This window comes from Phoenix dactylifera, chromosome 1 (assembly GCF_009389715.1).
Source record: "Phoenix dactylifera cultivar Barhee BC4 chromosome 1, palm_55x_up_171113_PBpolish2nd_filt_p, whole genome shotgun sequence".
NCBI lineage: Eukaryota > Viridiplantae > Streptophyta > Magnoliopsida > Arecales > Arecaceae > Phoenix > Phoenix dactylifera.
In genome coordinates, this window is record NC_052392.1 from 25,034,350 (window position 1) to 25,055,905 (window position 21,556).

The 21,556-nt window shown below is 53.1% G+C and overlaps 1 pseudogene; it reads right to left on the reverse strand.

Moving 5' to 3' along the window:
• Positions 1–13,109: 13,109 nt before the first annotated feature.
• Positions 13,110–19,607, reverse strand: LOC113463723 (annotated as a pseudogene).
• Between the last annotated feature and the right edge of the window lie 1,949 nt (positions 19,608–21,556).

Below are 21,556 nucleotides of genomic sequence, written 5' to 3' on the forward strand. Positions count from 1 at the left end.
CCACCGAGACCACGGCCACGACACAGAGGACTGCTTCCAGCTTCGGGACGAGATCGAGGTTCTCATCCGTCGGGGGCGTCTCGGTCGATATGTGAGCGACCGACGTCCCCCCGCAGACCCGCGTCCGGCCGACCCGGCTCCTCCGGAGCCTCGGGAGCAGAATCGACCCGTTGCGGGGGTGATCCACAGTATCACTGGGGGCTGCCCCCGGCCCGTGAGGAACGCAGGGGGCTCGACGGAGGCGTCAGGGGCGGCCGTCGCAAAGAGGCAGAGGGTCGGCAATGTAATCACCTTTTGTGATGAGGATGTAAAGGGGGTTCAGACCCCCCACGATGACGCCATGGTGATCTCCCTCACTATGGCAAACTATGATGTAAGGCGTGTTCTTGTGGATAGTGGAAGCTCAGCTGATATCTTGTTTTTACGAGGCCTTCCAAAAGATGGGCTTGTCCAGACAATTGTTGCACAAAATATCCACCCCCTCATAGGATTCACCGGTGACGCTGTCCCGGCGGAAGGTGTCGTTGAGCTGCCTGTGACTGCGGGCGTCGCACCCGCAGAAGCCACGGTGCGACTCGGGTTCTTGGTCGTCCGTGTTCCCTCGGCCTACAACGCTATCCTCGGACGACCCGGACTGAACGCCCTTCGCGCGGTGGTCTCTACGTACCACTTGCTCATGCGGTTCCCCACGGTGGTCGGGATCGGGGAGGTCCGAGGCGACCAACCGACCGCACGGCAATGTTTCCTAGCGACCCTCAAAGGGAAGAAGCCCGCAGAAGCCCTAAGCGTCGAGTCCCTTGATGCCAGAGACGAGGTGGCCTTGCGGCAGGGGGAGCCAGCCGAGGGTGTGGTCGAAGTTCCCCTCGAGGAAGGCCGCCGGGACCGGGTGGTCCGGGTCGGCGCCAATCTCGACCCGGGAGCTCGGGCCCGGTTGGTGGAATTCCTCCGAGCCAATGCCGATGTATTTGCCTGGTCGGCGGCCGATGTACCTGGGATCGACCCGGAGGTCATTTCTCACGCCCTCAACGTCGACCCGACCCACCGGCCAGTGAAGCAGAAGAAGAGACACTGTGCCCCGGATCGGAATCCGGGTGGTCGACCAGGAGGTAGACAAACTCTTGGAGGCAGGATTCATAAGGGAGGTGAGTTACCCCGAGTGGCTGGCAAATGTTGTACTTGTCCGGAAGGCGAGCGGAAAGTGGAGGATGTGCGTCGACTATACCGACCTGAACAAGGCGTGCCCTAAGGATAGCTTCCCGCTTCCGCGGATAGACCAACTGGTCGACGCGACTTCCGGATATCAGCTGCTGTCTTTCATGGACGCCTTCTCCGGTTACAACCAGATAATGATGGCCCCACAGGACGAGGAGAAAACTGCCTTTATAACGGACCGGGGGCTGTACTGCTACAAGGTAATGCCCTTCGGTCTGAAGAACGCTGGCGCCACTTACCAGCGCCTTGTCAACAAAATCTTCAAAGAGCAAATCGGCCGGAACATGGAGGTGTACGTGGACGATATGCTGGTGAAGAGCCGCCAGGCAGACCAGCACATCGTGGATCTGGAGGAGACTTTCACCACCTTGCGGAAGTTTCGCATGAAGCTGAAACCCAGCGAAGTGCGCCTTTGGCGCTTCGGCCGGGAGGTTCCTCGGTTTCATTGTCAACCAGCGGGGTATCGAAGCCAACCCGGACAAAATCAAGGCTATCCAAGGTATGTCCCCTCCGACCAAAGTGAAGGAGGTTCAGGAGCTCGCTGGAAGGGTCGCCGCGCTCGGACGATTTGTGGCAAAATCGGCCGAACGCTGCCAACCATTCTTCAAGGTGTTAAAACGCCCGAAAGACTTCCTCTGGACGGCCGAATGTCAAGCAGCGTTCGACCAGCTCAAGGAATACCTGGCGTCTCCTCCCCTGCTATCCAAGCCGCAGGAAGGGGAGATGCTCTACCTCTATCTGGCGGTCTCCCCAACCGCGGTCAGTGCGGTGCTGGTTCGGGAAGAGGCAAAGCTCCAGAAGCCTGTGTACTACATCAGCCGGGTCCTACGGGACGCCGAGACGCGGTATACGAAGGCTGAAAAGATCGCCTTCGCGCTGCTGACCGCGACCAGGAGGCTCCGCCCTATTTCCAGGCCCATTCTGTCACCCTCTTAACTGATCAACCGTTACGACAGATCCTCAGCAACCCCGAGAATGCGGGACGGCTGGTGAAGTGGGCAGTAGAACTCGGTGAGTTCGACATCCGCTACCAGCCTCGACCCGCCATCAAGGCCCAGGTGCTCGCGGACTTCCTCGCTGAGTGCACGGTGCAGGAGGCGGAACCTAGACCGCCGGAAACGCCCAGCCTCGACCTCCCGACCTGGACGCTTCACATCGATGGGTCGTCGAACCCCGAGGGTGGAGGGGCCGGGCTGGTCCTTACCAGTCCTGATGGAGTGATAGCCGAGTATGCCTTGAGGTTTGGATTTCCAGTTACCAACAACGAGGCGGAATACGAGGCCCTAGTCGCGGGACTCAAACTCACCGGGGAGCTCGGCATCCGGCGTTTGAAGGTCTTCACCGACTCCCAGCTGGTGGTCGGGCAGGTCCGTGGGGAGTTCGAGGCCCGGAGCCCGACCATGCAGAACTACGTCCGGAAGGTGCAAGCACTCATTCCCGACCTCGGCAGTGTCGACATCCAGCAGGTCCCCAGAAGCGAAAATGCCAGGGCCGACAGGTTGTCCCGCTTGGTGGGCGCAGAGGCGCACAACTTGTCGAGGGCAATCTACCTGGAGACCCTGGATGCCCCGAGCATCGGCGAGGCTGGAGCGGTGATGGCGATTGATCCGGAGCCGTCTTGGATGGACCCGCTCGTCGCCTACCTCGCCGAAGGGATCCTCCCTGAAGACGAAGATCAAGCTCGGCGACTTGTCAAGAAGTCCGCCCACTACGTACTCTATGAAGGGAGGCTGTATCGGACCTCGTTTACCGCCCCCCTCTTAAGGTGCCTCCGCCCCTCGGAGGCGGCCTACGTCCTCGGCGAAGTCCACGAGGGCGTCTGCGGATCCCACTCGGGGGCTAGGTCCTTGGCGCACAAGATCATGAGGCAAGGCTATTATTGGCCTACCTTGTTGGAGGACTCAAAGGATTATGTACGGAAATGCGACGCCTGCCAGCGCCACGCCAACGTCCAGAGAGTCCCTTCTGTCCCCTTGGCACCAATCACCGCACCCTGGCCCTTCGCACAGTGGGGAATGGATATCCTCGGACCATTCCCCGTCGCTTCAGCCCAGCGGAAATTCTTGATTGTTGCAATCGACTACTTCACCAAGTGGGTGGAGGCAGAGCCGCTGGCCACTATCACGGAGGCGCAAGTCCGGAAGTTCGTGAAGAAAAACATCATTGTCCGATTTGGGGTACCCCGGGTCCTCATCTCGGATAATGGTCGACAGTTCGACAACAAGCATTTCCGTGACTTCTGCGAGGAGTTCGGGATCGAGCATCGGTTCACATCTGTGTCGCATCCCCAAACCAACGGTGAGGCCGAGGTGACAAACCGGACAATCCTCCAAGGAATTAAGGCGCGAATCGGTCGGACGGGGCAAGCTTGGGTCGAAGAACTCGAGAACGTCCTTTGGGCGTATCGGACCACGCATCGGACCCCTACCGGGGAGACGCCTTTCAGCCTAACCTATGGCACGGAAGCGGTTGTCCCCGTGGAGCTCGGACTCCCCTCGCCCCGGGTGGCTGCGCACCGACCCGAGGCCAATTCGGAGCAACTCCGAGGGAACCTGGACCTCTTGGAAGAAGCGAGGGAAATGGCGCAGGTCCGGATGGCGATGTATCAGCGGAGGGTGGCCCGATATTATAACTCCAAGGTCCGACCAAAACTTTTCAGAATCGGAGATCTGGTGCTAAGGCGAGCCAAAGCATCTCAACCCGCGGAAGGTGGGAAGCTGGCGCCAAATTGGGAAGGCCCGTATAGGGTTCGCTGGGTAAACCGACCTGGCTCCTACCAGTTGGAGGCCCTAGATGGTCGAGAAATTCCAAGGAGCTGGAATTCCGCTAACCTGCGGGTATATTGCCAGTAGAAAGACAAAGCCAGAAAGACAGTTCAAAAATGTATAGTCCTTTTCATCTCAATAATTCCTGGTTACAATGGCGTGTTCGTGTGATTACAAAGAATTCCGGAGGGGAATTGGGGAGTAAAGAAAGTAAGGAAGAGGTGGGGACTCCGTGGAGCTGAAGATCCGGGATCCCGAACCCTCCATCCGAAGCAGCTGCAATCCCACCGGACGTGGGTGCTTCCCCCGGAGGCGCCATCGACGCCTCACGCAAAAGACGAAGAGCCGGCGCGGACGAAGAAGTTCGCACTGCTTCTAGAGGAACGCCACATCCAAGGGATATTCCGGTCCTCCCAGGAGAAGGGGAGGAAAGGAATACAAGGGAGAAGAGCGCGAGGAGGCGCGATCCCGGATGAAGCGTCTAGCGCAGAGCTCAATCGGGAGGTGGGACTGAAAAGAGGGGGGATGTGATCCCGGATGAAACGCCTAGAGCGGAGTTCCACCGGAGAGAATCTCCCTGTTGATCCCAGATGAAACGACTAGTTGGCGGAAGTTGCGAGGGGCGCGCCCTCCCGTTTCCTCCGGCGGGGGTTTCCCAGCCACGCGCCGGAGAGGAGGTCCACGATCCATGGCAACCTGAACAGCTCCGGCTTGGCAGGCTCCACCGCACCTGCGCTTATATTTATAGCCAAACTGTGGCCCCCTGGTCGTTCCGATGCGGGTGGCTCCAATAAATGCGGGCACATCGAATCAGGAGCCGTTCCGGCTCTCGAGGTTTATCCCCCCACGATCTCTAAGCGTCGTTCTCCTTAATTGCATTCTTCGTGCAGGACACTCCGGGCGGCGTGTATCCCGCGGCCCACATATCTCCGCACGCGTCCAGGCCGCATCCGCCTCGAAGAACGCGCGTATCGCGGCCGCTTAACTGGCACTCCTCGCAAGCCAGCAACTGGCCGGTCCGATTTTCCAGGTAACGCCTCAATTAGCATTTAATGGCCTTCTGGTGTTCCCCAGGCGACGCCTTCGAGAGGAGGAGAAACACGATCGCAGCTGGCCCACGGAGAAACCCCGTCGAGCGGCAAGTGATAGGGGCGCGACCAACGAGCGGAATTCCCCGAGGCTTGGCCCTCGGATGCCAGGCTAACCCGATGATCATCCGGGAGCAGACTAGCCCTGAAGCCCCCGACCGGTCGCCCTCGGCTTGCGCCAGCCTTGGCGACCAACGAGCGGAATTCCCCGAGGCTTCGGTCCTCGGATGCCAGGCTAACCGCTGATCATCCCGGAGCAGACTAGCCTGAAGCCCCGACCGGCGTCGCCTCGGCTTGCGCCAGCCTTGGCCGAACCAACGAGCGGAATTCCCCGAGGCTCGGTCCTCGATGCCAGGCTAACCCGATGATCATCCCGGGAGAGACTAGCCTGAAGCCGCCGACCGGTCGCCTCGCTTGCGCCAGCCTTGGCCGACCAACGAGCGGAATTCCCCGAGGCTCGGCCCTCGGATGCCAGGCTAACCCGATGATCATCCCGGAAGCAGACTAGCCTGAAGCCCCGCCGGTCGCCTCGGCTTGCGCAGCCTTGGCCGACCAACGAGCGGAATTCTCCGAGGCTCGGTCCTCGGATGCCAGGCTAACGCCGATGATCATTCCCCGGAGCAGACTAGCCTGAAGCCCCGACCGGTCGCCTCGGCTTTGCGCCAGCCTTGGGCCGACCAACGAGCGGAATTCCCCGAGGCTCGGCCCTCGGATGCCAGGCTAACCCGATGATCATACCGGGAGCAGACTAGCCCTGAAAGCCCCGACCGGTCGCCTCGGCTTGCGCCAGCCTTGGCCGACCAACGAGCGGAATTCCCCGAGGCTCGGCCCTCGGATGCCAGGCTAACCCGATGATCATCCGGGAGCAACTAGCCTGAAGCCCCGACCGGTCGCCTCGGCTTGCGCCAGCCTTGGCCGACCAACGAGCGGAATTCTCCGAGGCTCGGCCCTCGGATGCCAGGCTAACCCGATGATCATCCCGGGAGCAACTAGCCTGAAGCCCCGACCGGTCGCCTCGGCTTGCGCCCAGCCTTGGCCGACCAACGAGCGGAATTCCCGGAGGCTCGGTCCTCGCGATGCCAGGCTAACCCGATGATCATCCGGGAGCAGACTAGCCTGAAGCCCCGACCGGTCGCCTCGGCTTGCGCCAGCCTTGGCCGACCAACGAGCGGAATTTCCTGAGGCCTAACCCTCGGACGCCTGGCCTAGTGCCGGAAGAATTTTCTGAGGCCTAACCCTCGGATGCCTGGCCTAGCGCCGGAAGAATTTCCTGAGGCCTAACCCTCGGATGCCTGGCCTAGCGCCGGAAGAATTTCCTGAGGCCTAACCCTCGGATGCCCGGCCTAGCGCCGGAAGAATTTCCTGAGGTCTAACCCTCGGATGCCCGGCCTAGCGCCGGAAGAATTTCCTGAGGCCTAACCCTCGGATGCCCGGCCTAGCGCCGGAAGAATTTCCTGAGGCCTAACCCTCGGATGCCTGGCCTAGCGCCGGAAGAATTTTCTGAGGCCTAACCCTCGGATGCCTGGCCTAGCGCCGGAAGAACTTCAAGAGTCAGGAGTCGGCGAGGCGCTACCAGGAGTTAAAAAGAGGAAGGACGAAAGTGAAATGAGAAAACACTTTGTTTGCATTAACTTTCGTTGCATCAGGGTCGAGACCCATACAACGTGGCAAAACGCCAACATACAAGAAAAGAACAAAGAAAAGTACAGAGAGTCAGCTTGGAGGAACCCCTGGGTCGGGAACGGCGAGCGCGTCCGCGAAGGGTAGGGAGACGGTTGGAGAATCGGCAGGCAATGGCATCGGAGGGGAGTCGAGGAGGGAGACCCCACTCAGGTCAATTTCGGGGTATTTAGCGGACACCCTTGCCAGGCCTTCATCGAAGCCTAAGGCAAAGGAGTCGGACCCCGCGTCCGACATGTCACGGATGAACTCGGCGGACTGACGATAGGCCTGTACCGCCTGACGCCCGATTTCGCGCTCTTCTCGGCCAGCGCCCGCTCCGCTCGCTCCGTAATCTGAGCTTTCGCTTCCATGACCTTCGCCACAATCCGGTCGTCCACCTCGGAGGAGACCCTCAGCAGATCGGCCCGAGCCTCCATGTGCTTCGCCTCGGCAGCGACGCGAGCAGCCTCAGCCTCCTCCAGGCACGAATGAAGCTCCTGGTTGCTCGCACGAGTCCCTCAAAGGCCGACTCCAATTCGGCCAGCTTGGCTTCAAGAGATCGGGTTCGGTTGCGGGCGTTGTCGGCCGACTGCTGGGCCTTCTCCCACCTCTCCCGGAAGTCGCAGCCTTCCGGGACTGCTTTTTGGCCCGCTCCTCCACCTTCCTGATCTCGCTTTCGAGACCCGAGGCAACCTTGAGTTGCTTCTGAGCCTCCAACCAGTTGCCTCTCGAGGGCGGCGAAGCCGAGTGCCCGCTCTTCGGCCACCTGGAGCCTCGTCTCGAGGTCCCTGGTCGTCCTCCCGCCGCAGCCCGGCCTCCCTCCTCTACAGCTTTCAATCGGCTCTCGGCCCTCGCCAGAAGCCTCGCCTGTTCCTCGTGGCTCTCCTCCAGGCGGATCATGTATTGGGCGAGCTAAGAGGTAGGAAAAATGAGAGCGTCAGACGGGGATCAATAGAGCCTAATAAATGACGAAAGCGACCAAAAGAACACTCACCGACATGAGACAGACGCAGCTGGCAGCTCAACTTCAGGGATACCCATCTGCGGACCTGCCTACGGTCCCCCCTCCAGCAGCACCGTCTCGACGAGGTTTCGGGCGCCGGCGAAAGTGAAGGCCGACCCCGACTTCGCCCCGGAGCCGGATGGTGGTTCTGCAGCCTTACCCTTACCCATCGCTTGGGGGAGAGTCATGCCGACCGTGCTCGGGGCGGGGGCCGCGCCAGAAATCGACAGGGTCCCGCTCGGCGGGGCCTCGGCGCGCCCCTCCTTCCCGTATCATCCGAAGCCGACCGAGTCGAAGGCCGGGCTGGGGACCGACCGCGTCCGACCCGGCCGTCTCGGGCCGCGCCCGATGACACCTCCAGAAAAACGGTCAGTCTCATCACCGGAGGGCTGATGCGGCGTCAACTGTCGGTCCGAAGCCCGCGGCGTCCCCTGATCGGTGGGCCCGGACCCGTCTGTCGGCGTCGCGAGTCGCCTGCTGGCGGGGCTTCTTCGCCGGTGGGACCCCGCTCGGAGGAGTCCGTTTCTTCCTCCGGACCGCTTCCAGTAGGGACGCCCTACTAACAGCCATTGCCTTGTCCGACTGCATGACGTCGTCGATTTCTGCAAAAAGGACGAGATGGTTAGGAAACCGAGAAACTGATGGAAAAGAAGAAATGAAAGAGGAGAAAAGAGCTAAAAAGAAGAAGTAGTGGCGGGCTCACGGTCGCGGGGACCGAGCTCAGACCGACGTTCACCAAGGCATCCTCGGAAATAAGGCGAGCCACCGGGGGGAGCCGGCCCTCGGCAACCAACCCCTCAAGACGGCGACGCCATCGGGACTCCTCCCTCGACAACCTCGATAGGCCGATCGGGGACTTCATCGGCGTCTCCCCAGATTGTCCGATTCCCCAAGAGGGATCTACGTCGATGAAAAAGAAACGCTCCTTCCAGCCATGAATGGAGGAAGGAGCCTCCTTGACGAGGCCGCACCCTCGCCGCGCCGCAAAGCACCACCACCCTCTGTCCCGGGGGTGGCCGTTCAGGCCGTAGCATTCCCAAAGACGTTCAGGGTGGCGGGAACCTCGTGCATGCGGCAGAGAACCTGGAAGGCCGTCAGGGTACGCCATGAGTTCGGCACCAGTTGCGTCGGCGCCACTCTTAAACCTCGAAGCACCTGCACGACTAAGTCCGAGAGGGAAAAGCGGAACCCAGCCCGAAGGATGTCCTCATTGATGGCGACCTTCCCTGGAGGAGGATGGGACATCCTCTCCTCAGGCCCCGGAAGCGTACATTGCAGGCTTCGGGAAGGTAGTACCGGGCCACGAACCTATCTAGGTCTTCGGGGACCAGCTCCGACTGAATGCGGTCCGCTCTTTACTTGTCCATCCCTAACGGCCAGTGAATCTACGGTCAGGACGGGGTCAAGAGGGAGAAGGGACCGGAACGACTGGGGTACACTAATACGAAAGGAGAAAGTACGGAGAGCCCTAAATTGAAGAGTGGGGCAACTCACCGGAAGGAAAGGAAGAACGGCTCCGAGAGCGTCAAAGGAGGAAGCGAACGAACAGTCGACGGCAACGGCAGCAGCACAAGGGAGAAACTCGAGGATGTCTGTGAAGGAAAGGCGGACGGGGAGGGCCCCCGGTTTAGTAGGCAAAAAGGCGGGTGACGCCTCGGTGACGCCAGAGGACGCCTGGGCTACGAAGGATCGTTCGCGCCCCAAAGGCGAATCACGCCATTAAGGAGGATGTCGCCGAAACCGCAGAACCGCCAGATCAAGCAACAACCGCCATATGCCATAAAGAAGGCGGGGGAGCTCGGAGGCGCGCGCGCCTTCGAGGTGATGGCGGGCAATCTCGAAGCATCACTCCCTTCACCCGTTCCCCCTCCTGGTTTCCAGGCTCGGAATGGGGGCTACTGTTACGGGGAACTAAGCCACCATGCCCCACGTAACCGGCACGCGCGCCCAGGAAGACTACGGGCTGCCCCTTGATCCAGCAATCCGACCTCGGGTCGGATATCTTCGGCTCCGCAGCCCGACCCTGAGTCGGCTGCCCCTTGGTCCAGCAATCCGACCCCGGGTCGGATATCTTCGGCTCCGCAGCCGACCCCCGGGTCGGCTGCCCTTGATCCAGCAATCCGACCTCGGGTCGGATATCTTCGGCTCCTGCAGCCCGACCCCGAGTCGGGTGCCCCCTTGATCCAGCAATCCGACCTCGGGTCGGATATCTTCGGCTCCGCAGCCCGACCCGAGTCGGGTGCCCCTTGATCCAGCAATCCGACCCAAGTCGGCAATCTCTGACAAACAACAGACTGTTCCTCTGAGGCACGCCGCGGCCCCCTGCTCCACTACTCCCTGCAACGGCCGTATCCGGCGCTGCCCCCACGATCCCCCTGTAACAGCCGTACAAAGCGGAGCTCCACTACGCCCTGCCATGGCCGTACCCGGCGCTGCCCCACGACGCCCCTGTAACGACCATGTCAGTGGCAACCCTATCGTGCCACACCGATGACCAATCCCCAAAAAAACCCCCCCAGCCTGATATATATGCGGTTGGGGGGGAAGGGGGGGTAAGCCAAGATCTTCCAGAGTATTATCTTACCTGCTACCTCTTCTTCTCCTTCGATCTCCCCTAACTTGATCGTCGGAGGGCCTCCACTACCCCCGTGGTGGTGCGAGGCTTGCTTGCAGGTCTCCCGGCGGAAGGCGGAGCGCAACCCGAAAGTAATTCCAAGGGAACCCCATTCACACCGCTGTGCCAATCGTTCTCGGTTTGGACCCCCAGCAACAGTATTTAATGAAATCTTTTGCATGCTTATCTGCCAAAGAGATCTGGGATGCTTTAGAAAATATTTATGATAAATCCCAGATTAGCTCACATGTGCTTCAATTACATACTAACAGTGAGCCTACAGAAATTTTTTTGAATATTCCAGTCAGGAAGAAAGAACAACAAATGAAGAATTCAGTGATGAAAATAAGGATCCATCCTCAAACACCGAAAAATTCAAAACTTTCTGAAGATAAAGAAGAAGAGGAAGCAAGAAGAAAGGAAGAAAGAGATAAAAAGCAAGAAAGCCTTGGACCAAGAGAGAGTCAAGCAAGAAAATAAAAATCTAGGAGCAATAATGATGACATCAGCTCCAAAGAACTACAAGCGGTAACTAACTGTACTTAATGGCACAAAGAAGATAAGGTAAAATCTAAATCTGATTGTACATTAAATGAATTTCAAGAAGAATTCTTTTATGATGAACTATTAAATGCTTCTCATGATTTTGTATGGTGAATGTAGAAAATTATCTATGAAAAACAAAAATCTTAAAAAGCTAAATCTGAAAATGTCAGAAGAAAGAAATTCTACCGTGTAAAATACAAGATAAATTAAATTATGAAAATAAAATCTTAAGATTAAATTTAGAAGACTTGATTCAGAAAAATCAGAATTTAATTAAAGAAAACCAAAACTTAAGTAAAAAAGTTAACCAATTGAGATCTCTTATTAACAAATTCATTGTAAGTTCAAAGAGATTAAAAATGATGTTTGAAAGCCAACATACTATTTTTGATAAATCAAAACTTGGCTTGACTCCCTTGCTTAACAATGAATCTCTAAAGAAAAAAGGTTATAAATTCGTCAATCAAACCATCAAATAAGATAACTTATTTCAAACATGACAAGAATGGGCATAATAACTTTACTTATCGTTCTAATATAATTAAATCAAGTGGTAAAGTTATTACAATTAAAACAGATTTGGGGTTCCAAAAAGAACCATATGCCCTAACCCCCAAAACCCAAGCAAGCTTGAGTACCTAGAATGAATAAGTAAGATTATCTTGTAAATGTGTCAAAGCAGCCCTTGAAACTCATGTGAAACTCTTAACTAGGTGCCATGACACGTGACTTATAAATGAATTTTATTTCATCATTTGTGAATGTAATTTAAATTATCATTTCATATCTTGATATGCTTGACTTTGTAAATTCAATTATGCTATTGTATATTTACTAAATGCTTTATATGTATGATAAATTTTATCTTAACAATTTTAGCATGAAATCTTCTAGTGCTTGCATGATGATAAGAAAATAGTGAATGAATATGCATAACTTTCTTCTTTGAGTTTTCAAAATCTAAATTCTCTTTTGAGTATAAATGTTTGATGATGATTTCATGCCTTCATGCTAAAACTTTATTGAACATAATCATTATAAAATTTTATCTCATCTTTTGTTGAGGTATGAATGCAATTTATCATGATATCATTGTCTCATTCATTCCTTAAGTAATTATTTGAAATATGATTTGCCCTATAAGACTCATGTGTGCAACATATGTTAAATCATAATCATCTCAGATTGGTTCAATCATAAATGATTAATGTGTTACGATCATAATGAGAAACTCACTTAAAAAATTTTACAATAACGAATTGGTTTTTTCCCTTAGAACTAATTTTCAAGACTATTCTAAAATCCAAAAACAATAAATCCGATCTTTAAAATATTTCATTGAGCATAATCATTGCATCCATGATTAATATATGTCTCTAAAATTATCTCAAATTCCACATATTAATTTTAACTCATCATGTTTAATCTGAGCATCAAAATCTTTTAAAGCGGGAATATTAATTCTTTTGAACTATCTCCCATAAGTCAACAACAAAATTTTTTATTTGCTCTAAAAGAAGATTGCCTATCTTCCAAAACATGATTATATGTGTTGAAAGCTAAATCATAATCAGAATTTTGATAGAGACAACTGTTTAAGATAATTTGATTAGCACTTAACTTGTATACCTAGTTAATAATTATCTTAAGCAAATAGAATCTAAGCTAAATTGATTCTGAAGAAAGAAATTGATTTGACCTTGATGAATCTTCCTATTGCTTCACATGCTTGGCCTTGAAACATCTTACTTAATGAAACTATCTCTTTAGTTCAAGTGACTTGTGCTTGCTTATATTTAGGTAGTCTCTTGGGTAGAGTGACTCAATATTCAATTATTGTCATGTCTTATATTGAGTCATCTAGTTAAGTAATATGTTGTATGAATGTTTTGTATTTTAAAAAAACTAATTATTTTCCTTCAAGAAAGAAAAAGATTTTGCTAATAATGCAATATCTATGAGCAAGAAATGAGAGATTTCAACTTGAAAAACACCTCCACGTAAGGTACAATAAATATTCACATGCAAACAAGAGAGAGGACTTTCTTCAGCCAAAAATTTATACATAAGAAATCTAGTAGTATTTGACTTGAAAAATGCAGAATGAATTGGTAATTTCAGTTCCTTTCTAAGTGGATATATCCAAAAACAATTGATAAATGATATAAATAACTTTGGGAATCCATATGCATGTCAGCTAAAGAGCATTCTCTTTTTCTTTTCCATGTTACATGCTCGAAGAAAATGTCACTGCAAAATAAGGAGACGAATCTAGGCTTGTAAATGGGCAATTTTGGAACGTATGATTTGTCACATACATGTTTTCCTCAATATATGAACCAAAACTTTACCATGAAAACTTTTATGCTGCTTTAACGTGCAGAAACTCAGAATACCATGGATGTCCTCTTCATACCATTTAAAGATTAAATGGCAATGAGTCCTTGAAAACATCAAAGCAACTGCACTTTAATACTAGATGCACTTAAACCTCAGGCATATAGCAGGGAAATTAGACAAAAAATTAGCGTCCAATCTGATCTGTCAAAGTTAAATAGAAATTACCACACTCAGCGCCATGACAACCTTATAGTCCTGTCAACACTAACATAAACTGCGGTATCTCCATCAGTTGCTTTTCGTAGTTCTTTTGACATCAAAATGAATCCCCTGATGACTACGGCAGCTCAAAAACCTAATAACATTATCACATCTCCCATTTGGTCCCCAGTATGCACGGGACTAGAAGTATGATCACATCCACCATCTCCATCAGACATCAGAAACGTGATCTGATGGACCTAAGGGTTAGATAGAAATTGCATGTCCATTAATTAATTCCACTGCACTTATGGCCATTTATGTCTGAATGACTACTAAACCTGTCATAAACAGAATTCTTTAACCTTTCTACATCTTCAATCAATATGCGTTCTTCCATTTCACCAGAAATCATTGCAAGAACAGGATCCACCTCTGAAATGATGAAATCGATTTGCACCCCGTACAACAATTTCTCGTTCAAACAACATTGATACAAACTTAGTAAATTCATGACAATCACCACAAACTCGAAGGTTCTTGGTAATGCGGATGGGTGTTCCCTCAGATGTTTGAATCAAACCAAATGCGATGGCAGCCTCTCACTATGTCCACACAACAATCTTTTCTTCTCCTCTTCTCTTACATCATGCAAAACAGACCTAGTATCCTCAACATAATCACATTCCACTTCCAATCGCTGCATGATCTCAGCCAACATTGTATAGATTGCAACTGTATCTGCATGAGAAGTGTCTCTTGCAACAAATGCACGCACCTTATTTCCCACATCAATCCAGCTGCAAGCAGCGTCCTTCCTCAATCCCCTCTCCTGCATCCTTGTTCTCACCATTTCCACATTTTTCCATTTCCCCTTCAAAGCAAAAATATTTGATACAAGCACATAATTTCCTGGGTTTTCAGGCTCCCACTCAAGAAGCATCTCAGCTGCAACTTCCCCGAGCTTAATGATTCGAGTAGACCCTACAAGCCCCAAGCAGTGCACACCACACAGCTGCTGTTGGTTAAACAGGCATAGACTTTATAAATTTGTATGCTTCTTCCACTCTACCAGAACCACCAGGAAGATCAACAACACAGTGTTCTGGCCACGGCTCTAATCCATGCTCGCTTGTCATAGTTTCCAAATAGCGTTTCCCCTCACTGACTAGTCCAGAATGACTACATGCATAGAGAAGAGCTAAGAAGGTGATATGATCAGGTATTAAACCCATCTCTTGCATTTCCCTAAAAAGCTCTATGGAATCCTTGCCTCGACCATGCATTCCACAAGCACTAACCATGGTCGTCCATAGAACCAAATCTTTGCATCTGGCCCTATCACATATTTTGAATGGGTTCTCTATGTTTCCACACTGGGCATACATGTCCACCAGGGAGCTGCTTGACTGATCCATCTGTAATGAGGCTTCTTCTTATCAGATAACCATGAATTTCTTTTCCTTTCACCAAGGAGGATAAACCAGTAGTAGCAGCAAGGATGCTTACTAGTGCAACAGAATCAGGCTCAACATTGGCCTCTTTCATGTCTATGAATAAACTAACAGCTTTATTTGGGAGTCCATTGCGAACATAAGAAGTTATCATACTGGTCCAAGACACGACATCTTTGTTTTCAATCCTTCCAAAAACATGAAAAGCATGATTGACCTCCCCACATTCGCCCCAGACATGGATGATTGGGTTCTGGAGTATCAGATCTAGCAAACCATGTCTGATAGTATAACCATGAATTTGTTTTAACAGGGAAAGACATTCCAGAGCACTACAAGCTTGTAATACACTTCAATCATCATTGAGTCCACTTCCAGTCACCCTTTCTGCACCTTCCCAAACATTTCCAGTGCCTTCATGTAACAAGAGTTTTGAGCATAACCAGCAATAACTGTTTTCCAAGATATATAGTCTTTAGCAGGCATTTTATGGAAGTCACGTTCAGCATAATAAACATGGGAACACTTTGCGTACATGTCCATCACTGGGTTCCCTACCTGCAAATCAGAATCAAATCCTTGTTTTATTGCATAAGCATGAACCTCCTTACCAGTCATCAAGTTTCTCAATCGACCCAAAGCTGAAGCTATGCTTATAACAGAAACCTGGTCAGGTTTGAAGCCACACTCAAGCATTTCATAGAAAACCCAATAGCTTCCTCATATAAACCATTCTGAACATAACCAGAGAGCACTGAGTTCCATGATACGTTGTCTTTCTCTCCCATCTCACCAAAAATCCGGACCGCTTCACCCATCCATCCATATTTGGCGTACATAACAGCCAATGCATTACCTTCATAAATTTCAAATTCTCTATTATATTTTAAAAGTGAAGCATGGACCTCCATGCCCAATTGCAGAAACGACAGTTCTGCACAAGCTTGAAGAACACCCACGGCAGTGTATGAGTTCATTAAGATTCCACCATTGTGCATTTCTCCAAACAAAGTGAAAGCCTCAAAGAACTTCCAATTTTGCAGACTTGCTGAAATCATTGAATTCCATGAAACAACATCTCTCCTACCATGCAACCTTTCAAACAACAACACTGCAGAATCAAGCTGCCCGGACTTTGCGTACATGGAAACCAGTGCATTGGCCACAAAAGTGGTGGAGTCAAAACCACACTTAATCGTCGCACCATGAATCTCAGTCCCACAATGGATATCTTCAAGCCCACTGCAGGCTTTAAGGACAGAAGCAAAAGTGCACCCATCGGGCATTAACCCCGATATCCGCATTTCATGATAAAGTTCAACGGCCTTAAAAGGCAGCCCATGGGAGGCATATGCTCCGATGAGGGCATTCCATGCAAAGATTGTCCTGTGTGGCATTTCTTCGAACAATCGTTGAGCAGCAGACAGATCCTCGCATTTCCCATACATGAACATGAGCTTTGTGCTAAGAAACCCATCTTCCAATAGAGAATTGGTTGTTACGATGTGAGAATGTATCAGCTGGCCTTGGAATATGGCCTTTCGGGAAGCACAGGGCTCGAGAATGGATGAATAGGCTTCTTGAGAGGGGGAGCGTGGTGGGCTTTGGAGGGTTAGGTTAGTGAGTGAGAGGAAGGTGTTGGCGACCCGGGGGTTGCGGTCCCGATCCCCGGCCCAAGCGACTAAGGTTGATGTTTGATGTTGGCGGTTTGCCTTGGGACCGACTTGCTGTGGGTATCTTCCTCCTTCTTGTTGCCGTGGAATCCACGCCGTATGCTTGCCTTCGGGCTGCCGGCGTTGGGAAGAAATCAAGGTGGGGCTCAATGTTGGAAGAAAGGTGATTTCATTCCACTAAACAACGGATTACAAAAAGGACTTGGCAAAGGTCGGGAAGGGACCTTGCACTACCTAAGAACAATCTAGGGGAGGCTGATGTTCCCCACCCTAGTCCCAAGCCTTTCGGCCGACAAAAAAAAGGGATACAACCCTTGACACAATGGTGGAAAAACAATGTTCTCAGAGATGATTGCCTAAGGGCCCTAATGGCTCCTTTTAATGGCCGACGGCCTTGGCTTATTTTGGACTAAAACCCTAATGAAAGGACTCCTAATTCGGCCGCAATGGCCTGGTCAATCTTGGCCCTTGGTTCGGCCATGTGCTGCAGGTGGTTGGGCGCTCGGGATTTGCTGCTGGCGTGGCTTCTGTGCGTGGCACTTGCTGTGGCTGCCATCTGCCCGTGCGCAGCCAGATTTGGTTGCTGCGCCGGGCGGCTGGGCTGGGTTTCCTGTTGTGCCGAGCTTGCTTCCTGGTTTGCCATGCCTTGCTGCCTTTGGCTCGAGCTTCCTTTGGATTGCTGGCGTGTCCTCTTGACGCGCGCTCATCTGGCGGCCTGATGCATCCTGGCCGCCCGTGTCAGCCTTGGTCGTTTGGCCATGGAAGAGCCTAGAAGCTCCTCCACGGATTCTTTGCGTGCGGTTTCCTGGTTTGCCTCGGCGCTGATGCTTGGCAGCCTGCCAAGTGTTTCTGGCGGTTGGCCTTGGCTGGGCACAAACTGCTGATGGTTTTCCTTGTTTGCGCTTGGGTGTTGATGGCTGCCACTTGGCCTTTGGTGCGCGCGATGCGGGGCTGACCGTTTCCTTCCTTCCTTGGCCGGGCGCCTGGCCGGCTGATGGCTGCCATGTGTCCTTGGCCGCGCGCGGGCTCGGGCTGACCGTGGCTTTCCTCTTTTGGCTGGGCGCTTGGTCGGCCGATGCTTGCCATGTGTCTGTTGGTGCGCGCGGGGTCGGGTTGGCTGCTGCCTTCCTTCTTTGGTTGGGCGCATGGTCGGCGGATGGCTGCCAAGTGTCTTCTGGTGTGCGCGGTTCCTGGTTGACCGTGGCTTTCCATCCTTGGCACTCGGGCGCTCGTGCGCTGGCTGGTCCGGACCCAATGCTGGCGGGCTCGGCTGCTTGGCTGTGTCTTTGATCGAGCTGAACCCGTGCGCTGCCCTTGGGCTGATTTGGCTGTGGTGCGCTCGGCCGAATGTCGGTCTGGCCGTGCCTTGGGCTGGTTGCTTCTCCTGATGCGTGCACGCCCATGGCCGCACGCACGGGCTGGTGCCCTTGGCTGCTGCTCGTGATCATGCCCATGTCTGGCGTGCGCGCAACCCACTGTTGCGCGGGCGCCAGCTGCTGGCGAGAGGCGGGGAGGCGGCCTTGCTGAGTACTGGCCGTCTCCTGGTCTGGCGAGGTTCGGGCGCGCCAGATGGGCGCGGGTGCAGGCTGCTGGGCGCGCCAGGCGGGCGCGGGCGCGGGGCGCTGGGCGCGCCGGGCGGGCGCGGGCGCGGGGCGCGGGGCGCGCCGGGCGGGCGCGGGCGCAGGGCGCGGGCCGGGTGCGCGGCCTGGGGGCCGTGCGCAGTCTGGTGCGCGGGCGGGCGCGCAGCGGTGCGCGCGGGCTGGCGGCCGTGTGCAGGTGGCCGGCTGGACGAGCGCGCGGGTGCGCGCGCTGGCTGGCGCTGGTGCTGCTGGCTGCGCCTGGGCGCGCGGTTGGCCGTGCGCTGCTGCTGGGGGCGCAGAACCTCGCGCGGGCGCTGGGAATGGCCTGCGCGGGGCTGCGCCGAAGGCTGAAGGTGCTGTCCACTGCTTGGGCAGACTTCCAAGCAGTGGATTTGGCCCGGGCGTTGCTCTTGGCCGAGGTTGGCCTCGACCAAACTTGCAGAAATTTGGCTTGGCGGGCTGAGGTGGCTAACATTCCCCCCCCTTGGAGAGTACCCTTGTCCTCAAGGGTGTCTTCGAGCATTGGACTTCCATCCTTTCGTGAGAGAGCGTCGGCCACCTTGTTTTCCTTCCCTGGTTGATAGATTATATCATATTCAAAGCCAAGTAACTTTACCAGGAACTTTTGTTGATCCGGGGTCACGATTTTCTGTTGAAGGAGATGTCGGAGAGCTTGTTGGTCGGTGATGATGGTGAAGCGCCGCCCCGAGTAGGTAAGGCCTCCAAATCTTGACCGCATGTACCACTGCGAGAAGCTCCCGTGCATAAGTGCTCCAAGCCTTCTTTTGTGGCCCGAGTGCTTTGGAGATGAAGGCTATGGGCCGCTTGTCTTGAGCTAACACCGCTCCGATTCCTTCATTGCTCGCGTCGGTGAAGACTTGGAATGGTGTGCTGAAGTCCGGCAATGCAAGCACTGGTGTCTGTGTCATGGCTCTTTTGAGGTCTTCGAATGCTTGGCGTGCGGCTGGTGTCCATGCAAATCCATCCTTCTTCAACATGGCCGTGAGGGGTTTGGCGATGAGGCCATATCCTTTGACGAAGCGCCGGTAGTAGCCTGTGAGCCCTAAGAATCCCCTCAAGGCTGAAATGTCCTTGGGCAATGGCCAATCTGTCATGGCCTCCACTTTTCGGGTGTCAACCCGTACACCGTCCCCGGATACCACGTGCCCAAGGTAATCTAGCTCAGTTTGTACAAAGGCACATTTGGAGGGTTTGATAAAGAAATGATGTTCCTCCAAAGTGTGCAAAACTAAGTCTAGATGCCGCATATGCTCTTCTAGGATTTTGGAGTAGATCAAAATGTCATCGAAGAAGACAATTACAAATTTTCTGAGATGCGGCTTGAATACCTGGTTCATGGCTGCTTGGAATGTTGATGGAGCATTGCAAAGTCCGAAGGGCATGACCAAGTACTCGTAGTGTCCGGAATGAGTGCGGAATGCGGTCTTGTGGACATCCTCGTCGCGCATCCGAATTTGATGGTAGCCGGACCGAAGATCAAGTTTGGTGAAGTACTTCGCACCGTGGAGCTCATCAAGCATCTCGTCCACGGTTTGGAATGGGGAATCTATCTTTGATGGTGGCCTCGTTCAAGGCCCTGTAATCGGTGCAGAACCTCCAAGACCCATCTTTCTTTTTCACTAGCAAAACCGGCGAGGAGAATGGGCTAGTGCTCGGTTGGATGATTCCCTGTTTCAACATCTCTTCAACCTGCCTTTCAATCTCTCCCTTTTGGAAGTGCGCGTATCTATAAGGAGGTACGTTGATTTGCTTGCCTTCTTCCTTGAGCCGGATGGAATGGTCGAAGGCGCGCTTGGGAGGGAGTGCGGTCGGCATGGCTAGGACCCCCTGATGTGCTGCAAGCAACTCTTGTACTTGCGGTGGGAGGCCCTTGAGTTCATCCTTTGGCTGCGGTTGAGGTCCCTCCGCAGCCACTCCATGGTTGGTCATCATAACAGCGAAGCAAAGTGCACCTCCCCGGCATAGGCGCTCGATCATGGTGGCTTCGCATGGTAGGGCTTCTTTGTGGTTAAGTGCTGTCCACATCTTCTTCCTCCCATTGATCCGGAACTCCATAGTCATGGTATTGTAGTCGGTGACTACTTTACCAATGCCTCGGAGCCATGCGTTGCCAAGGACGACGTCCAAACCTACAAGTTGTAGTACATATAAGTCTGCAGAAATCCTTACCCCTTGGATGTTGAGTCGCACGTCCTTGACAATTTGCTGACATTTGAGCCGCTCGCCGCTTGCTACCTTGACCTCGAACGGCTCGGTTGCTGCTCCCTTGAGTCCCACTCACTGCAAAGCTCCCGGGTTGATGAAATTGTGGGACGAACCGTTGTCAACGAGCAAAGAGACTTCATGCTTGCCGATCCATGCCGTCATCCTCATGGTTGATGGTCTTTGAATGCCGGTGAGTGCATGGAGGGAGAGCTCAGCATCTTTTGGCAAGGGGCTGGTGGGCTGATCCTCGGTGGAGTCCTCCTCATCCGAAGTGCTGTAGGTTGAGGCATCATCAACTTCCTCCTCGCTGCCGCTGTCGATTTTCAGCACATAGGACTGTCCCGGGTTGCAGCGATGGCCCTTCTCCCACTTGGCGCCGCACTTGAAGCACAAGCCCTTCTTGATGTACTCTTGAACCTCCTCTCGGTTGAGCTTCTTCGCATGGGATGGTTGCTGTTTGGAGGTTGATGCAGCGGCTGAATGGGGCTTGGAAGAGCTCGCTGCCGGCTGCACTTTGGTTGGCAGCATATTGCGGTTGGAGCCTTCCTTGGTCTGCCGTTCTTGAATGTTGGCTTGGTCGAGGATCTCCGCCATCCGCATCGCCTCTTGAAGACGGGTAGGTTGCTTCAATTTGATCTCCTTGGATAACCAAGGTTTGAGCCCGTCCACGAAAGTGCCAAGTAGTGCCTCTTCCGACCATCCTTCAACCATAGTTTGAAGTTGTCGGAACTCGTCGATGTAGACTTGGACTTTGCCCTCTTGCTTGAGTTTGGCCAATTGGCCATGGTGATTGATGGTAGGTGAAGGCCCCCATTGGTTCATGAATTCTTGCACGAAGGCCGTCCACCCCAAATAATTTCCCTCCTTCTCATATATGTTCCTTAGCCACCGCTACCATCTATTGGCCCTTCCTTCAAGATGATAGCTTGCCAAGGTCACCTTCTCTTCTCTAGGGGTCCCGTAGACATGGAAGTATTGCTCGACTTTGTCGAGCCATTCATAAGGGTCCCCTCCACCGAAGGTTGGAAATTCTATCTTGGGCTTTCTAATCCCTCTTTCATGTGGTCCGAACCCCCTTTCAAACCCTTCATGGTTCACCCGTTCATCCCTTCTCCTTCCTTCATGCACATGTCGGCCATAAGGCCTACAAGAATGGGGACTACCTAAGGGTTCACTCATGGGTCTTTCCATG